This window comes from Perognathus longimembris, chromosome 11 (assembly GCF_023159225.1).
Source record: "Perognathus longimembris pacificus isolate PPM17 chromosome 11, ASM2315922v1, whole genome shotgun sequence".
NCBI classification, from domain to species: domain Eukaryota; kingdom Metazoa; phylum Chordata; class Mammalia; order Rodentia; family Heteromyidae; genus Perognathus; species Perognathus longimembris.
The window spans coordinates 7,942,835-7,949,190 of NC_063171.1; the positions used below are offsets into that span (position 1 = coordinate 7,942,835).

Here is a 6,356-nt window from a genome sequence, read left to right on the forward strand (position 1 = left end):
AAGAATGAGAGTATTTGTATTCTTAAGATGAGAGTATTTATAATACAAATGAGAGTATGCATACTATATATTTTATCTCATATGAAATCTTTGTATTACATATATAATTAATTGGGGGCAAACTTTTCACTGTAATTAAAGAAATTATGGCAGTTGAAGTATAATAACCTGGACATGATTCAATATTCATGTAAACTAAATCAATCAGCCCTATGGACCACTGTACATAAGAGCTACCTTTGTCTATTTCTGCCATATTTGATAAAATATAGGCTTATAATTTTAGATACTTAAAAAATTGTTAATATGTATAATTGTGCTCATTGATGGGACCCTGAGATATTTCAACATATAATTGAAAAGTTTATTAGATTTCTGTGTTGGGTACATTTAGAATTCTCCCTAAAATTAACTCTTAAAATATAGAATTTCTACCTATATTTGAATTATCAGATGTTTTTCAAAGCATGTTATGTAAAATCTTTTCTGCCTTTTCTTGTATCTTTCCCCAATTCTGCCTACCTCTTAAAGGTTTTCTCTCTCAAATATTATCTCCATGTATTAATTCCCAAAAAGTATAAATTGAAATAGAAATTATTTGTAATCTGCTTTGCCCCTTATTGGCATTATGAGATTGGTTATCCACTGGGAAATAGACAATAGTGAATGAAGCCTACTGTCATTGAACAAGCAGCTAAACTGTATATTTAATTTTAGCACTGTATATTTACTTTTGTTTTCATCTGATAGAATCTAATAAACACAATATACTCATCCCCCCCCCCCCAAACTCCCAGTGAGCCAAGAAACAGCTAGCATCTGTACACAATGCCCCTGTTAATTATGGCATCACAGTGTAACGGATGATAGATGACCACATAGCAATCACAGAACATGACTGTCAGAACGAAGATCTCAGAGGAAGCAAAATTAATCACCAAGATGACACGCACATCCTGGGAAATAAATGATGTTCCTGTGGGTTAAAGAATTCAGAATGTAATTTGGGACCATGACTGAGATTAGGCCTGTACCAAGGAAGGACGAGTTCTTCAGGAAGAAGTACATGGTTGTGCAGAGACACCAGCCCAATGCTGACAACGGTTAAGATGAGAAGATTCCCCATGAGAGCCTCCAAGTAGATCAGCAGAAACAGAAACCCATGGGAGACCTGGAGCTGCTTGCTGTTGCAGAATTGGGTGAGGAAGAAATTCACCTCCACTGTGAGGCCTGCCAAGGGGTCAATACACAAACATTCTGAGAAATAGAGGGAGGATGAACTCACATCAGGCTTATACTTCTTCCTTTTGTCTAACAGTGCATTTTTACTCCTGTAATAATCTTACTATACTGTCCTTAGAAATATGCGGTTTTCACTCTCCTGAAGGCTTAAATGCTCTTGGTAACCTCACAGCTTAATTTCCAATTTATATTAGAATAATTCATGTTGAGTAGGAAGCTTATAGAAACTATTTGAAAAAGTTGTTTTAAAGAACTTTACATATGCCATTAATGAGGAGTGAATGTATATACAATTTATTCTAAGTATCATCTGAATTTCTAAACAAAATTGTTTAACATTGTGAATTGAGTTTAGTAAAAATTTGTCAATTAATCACTTGTAATTGGTCTATTTTCAATAAGTAATATTTACTGAGAATAAATTTATTTCTTATAAAGTTATTGAATACAAGCATAAAACATTTAATCACTTATTAAAAGCTGAATAAGTTATGAAAAGATTTATAATTATGTGAGTATATTATAATAAAAAGAATATTGTGAATTCTAAATTGGAAAAAAAACACAGGTGGCTGAAATATTAGTACATTCTCATGAACAAACTTTCTCACCCTTCTCACACACACTTAGAGGCTCAATAGGAAAAATATTATAGAACTTGCATGCTAATAAATGCAGTTACAATAAGTAGAGAGTAGAACAAGGGGAGCAGCGTCACTGAGTAGGAATTTATACTTTAATGTAAATGAATAACCGTTTGTGAGGAAGAGCGAAATATGTAATATTTTATGTAGATGTTTCAGTTTAAATTGAATTGGCATATAAGAACTTTCATAATGATGCACTACATTTAGGTGTAGTTTTCTTAATTCCTCAAAAAAAAATCTCAAAATGATAATTCTCCAATCAAATCCAATGAGTTTTAGCTAACAAGTTACATCTAAAATACTAGGAGAGGGGAACACACACACACACACACACACACACACAGATTGTTGTGCAATGTGCGATGCATTTTTACACACTTGTTACATCCATAATCATTCACTCAACTTTTTTTCTGAATTATTTCTTCTAGAATTTAAGCTTTATATTTTAAATCATCCAGAGTAATTTCTTCCTGAAATAAAATATTTTTCTAATGTTTCATCTAATGGACTGTTACTTATCTGGTAAGAAATAGAAGGAATAAATGACCTGAAAAATAAATCCACATGAAAACATAATAGGTCAAATAACTGAACATTAAAGCTGACTTTTTTTCAATAATATTCTTTCTAATTTTAGAAATTTTCTATTACTCTTTGACTTCAATTAATTTAGAGTATCTAATTCTGTTTGTAAAATAGGCATATTGCTTTATGCAAAATATTGATAAATTAATATAAACAAATATGCCTTATAAGATTCTCTATGAAATGATGTCAATATTGTGCTTCATTTCCTTTTAGATAGTAGAGCAATTATGTCAGCTAAATTCTGTTGTCACTGAGTTACCATGTTTTAGCAAGTTTTAAAAAGAATTCTTCTTAGAGTGATGGCTGCGGGCGCGCGGCGCGTTCTCTCACTCCAGCTGCTGAGCTGCCCTTGGCTGTCTTTTCCTGAGTTGGACGTGGGGACCCTGCAGAGCCTGCCTGGGCCGCTGTCCCGGGCCTCGCTGCCTGCTGGCCCGCCGGCCGAAAGTGCGCGCGCCAGCCTCATTGCCGCCCTGAGCTCTTAGTCTCCGCTGAGCGCTCAGTTCCTCCTGGATGAACTTAAGTCCTTTTTGTGAGATGCCACGGAATCCTGCTCTGTGCTTTTAGCCCTCTAGAACCAAAGACACCCCAAACAACAGACACCCTACAGCCTCGTGTAGCAGTTACTTCCCAGCTCGGTTTCTGTGCCGTAGTTTATAGTATTTAATCTTATATCCTGTATTATTTATTAGTAACATTTTTCGATACCTCATATTCTGTTTACACATCCTTATAGCCGCCCAGTAATCCCTTCTTCATTAGGAAAGGAATAAACCATTATTCTAGAGAGAATGACACCAGCAGCGGCCTTGCATACTTCCGATTACCAATGGAGGCTCATCCTGGGCTTCATCAGTGCGTTTGTCTTGGCATTCTCCGTGGGAGCCAATGATGTGGCAAATTCGTTTGGTACAGCAGTGGGCTCAGGTGTCGTGACCCTGAAACAAGCCTGCATCCTAGCTAGCATCTTTGAAACCGTGGGCTCAGTCTTGCTTGGGGCCAAATTGAGTGAAACCATCCCGAAGGGCTTGATTGATGTGGAGAGGTACAACTCTACCATGATGATGGCCGGCTCAGTTAGTGCTATGTTTGGTTCTTCAGTCTGGCACCTAGTGGCTTCGTTTTTGAAGCTCCCCATTTCTGGGACACATTGTATTGTTGGTGCAACCATTGGTTTCTCCCTTGTGACGATAGGACAAGAAGGAATCAGGTGGTCTGAACTGATAAAAATTGTGATGTCTTGGTTCGTCTCTCCACTGCTGTCTGGTATTATGTCTGGAATTTTCTGGAATTTTATTCTTCCTTGTTCACTCATTCATCCTCCGCAAGGAAGACCCAGTTCCTAATGGTTTGTGAGTTTTTCCAGTTTTCTATGCCTGCACAGTTGGAATAAACCTCTTTTCTATCATGTATACTGGAGCACCGTGGCTAAAATCTTCTAGAAGGTGACTGGCCTGCGCCCATTTCAGAAAGCTGCAGGCTAGTTGCTGGGCTGTGCAGTTTTCTGTGCCCTTATTGTCTGGTTCTTTGTATGTCCCAGGATGAAGAGAAAAATTGAACTAGAAATAAAGTCTTGTCCTTCTAAAAGCCCCTTAATGGAAAAGAAGAATGGCTTGAAAGAAGAGCATGAGGAAACAAAGTTGTCTCTTGGTGATACTGAAAACAGGAATCCTACACTGGAGGTGTGGTCTGCCACCCTGCCTCTGCAGGCTGTGCCAGAGGAGAAAGCGGTGTCGTTCAGACTGGGAGACCTGGAGGAAGCCTAGGAGCGAGAGTGGCTCCCCAGCGTGGACCTGAAGGAGGAGACCAGTATTGACAGCACCATGAATGGTGCAGTGCAGTTGCCTAATGGGAACATTGTTCAATTCAATCAAGCTGTTAGCAACCAGATGAACTCCAGTGGTCACTATCTGTATCACACTGTACATAAAGACTCTGGTCTGTACAAAGAACTGTTCCATAAGTTACATCTGGCCAAAGTGGGGGACTGCATGGGAGATTCTGGCGACGAGCCTTTGAGGCGCAATAATAGCTACACTTCCTACACCATGGGAATTTGTGGCATGCCCCTGGATTCATTCCATGCCAAAGAAGGTGAACAGAAGGGAGAAGACATGGAGAAGCTGACCTGGCCTAATGCAGACACTAAGAAGTGAATCTGGAGGGACACTTACACCAGTTACTATAATGCTGTATCTGAGCTTCACTCGGCATCTGAGATGGGCATGAGTGTCAAGGCTGAGGTGGGTCTGGGTGAGAGAAAAGGTAGTGTTGGCTCTCTAGAAGAGTGGTCTGACCAGGATAAGCCAGAAGTCTACATTCTCTTACAGTTCCTGCAGATCCTTACAGCCTGCTTTCGGTCATTTGCCCACGGTGGCAATGATGTCAGCAATGCCATTGGTCCTCTGGTTGCTTTAAATATAGTTTATATTACAGATGATGTTTCTTCTAAAATGGCAACCCCAATATGACTTCTCCTGTATGGTGGTCTTGGCATCTGCATTGGCCTATGGGTTGGGGGAAGGAGAGTTATCCAGACGAAAGGGAAGGATCAGACACCAATTACAACCTCTAGTGGCTTCAGTATTGAGCTGGCATCTGCCCTCACTGTGGTAGTTGCATCAAACATTGGCCTTCCCATCAGTACAACACATTGTAAATTGGGCTCTCTTGTGTCAGTTGGCTGGCTCCGATCCAACAAGGCTGTTGACTGGCAACTTTTCTGCAACATTTTTATGGCATGGTTTGTCACAGTCCCCATTTATGGTGTTATCAGTGCTGCCATTATGACAATTTTCAACTGGATAATCTGAAAGTATGCAGCTGAGATTTAAAATCTTAAATTTCTGTCAATGTTTGGGACCACCTTACACATTCCTGCTCCCTTGAAGATGAATTAACAGTGTGACTGAGGACTGGGAAGACTTTAAATTTGAGACCTGTGGGAGGGAAGTGTTAATAATGCTATTGTTGCTTTTGTGCTAAATATGACTTGTCTCAAAACCAGGTATGTAAAATAACTAGGTTTCCACAAGTTCCCACAAAGTCCCCCTTTCCTTCTGGGCTGTGAATTCCTGTACATATTTTTCTACTTTTTGTATCAAGCATCAATTCCATTATGTTTTAATGTCTTTAAAGATAGTGTATGTGGATTTTTTCCTTTTTAAACATCAGACAGAGCCATTTGACAGAGTATACTCTGCTTTGTTGGTTTCACCAGCTTTTGCCCTAACATGCACCAGGAGTTAACAATAAAACATATAACTGAAGCTTCCCTTACAGTCTCTTCTAGAAGTAGTCATTGGCACTCTGCCCTCCTGTCAGTGGCAGCAGGTGTTGTTGGCATATGTGGAAACCTCTTAGAGGGATGACATTCTTTGGAAACTGAAAATTAAAGATAGTAGTAACTTCTTTGCAAGCAATCTAATGATTTATTGCTAAGAAGTAGAGAAAAAAAACCTTTGGGCAATTGTGATTTCTTTTAAGATTTCTGACAGTGTGGGTTGGGTGATTGAAGTAGAATATGAATTTGGGGCAATTAAAATGGGACAGCCTTCCATGTTCATCTGCCTACCTCTTAACTGAATAAGAAGCCTACAGTTTTTTTTTTTTTTTAATTTGTCAAACTGATGTACAGAGAGGTTAGTTAGGCATTGGATACATTTCTTGTACTATTTGTTACCTCCTCCCTCATTCCCCCCTCCCCTTCCCCCTTTCCCTTTCCCCCCATGAGTTGTTCACTTCAATTATGCTGGGGTCCTTCGCCCCCAGCACTCTCCTGGCCAGCGGGAGAGGCCCCAGCGGGCCAAGTAGAGGTAAGAGTCATGAACCACCCGCTTCCCAGCCCCCTTATGCAAAAAGAAGAACACTCAGACAATC

At 39.5% G+C, this 6,356-nt stretch overlaps 1 pseudogene; it reads left to right on the plus strand.

Annotated features, from left to right (window-relative positions):
• Positions 1-3,090: 3,090 nt before the first annotated feature.
• Positions 3,091-5,431, plus strand: LOC125359269 (annotated as a pseudogene).
• Positions 5,432-6,356: the final 925 nt, after the last annotated feature.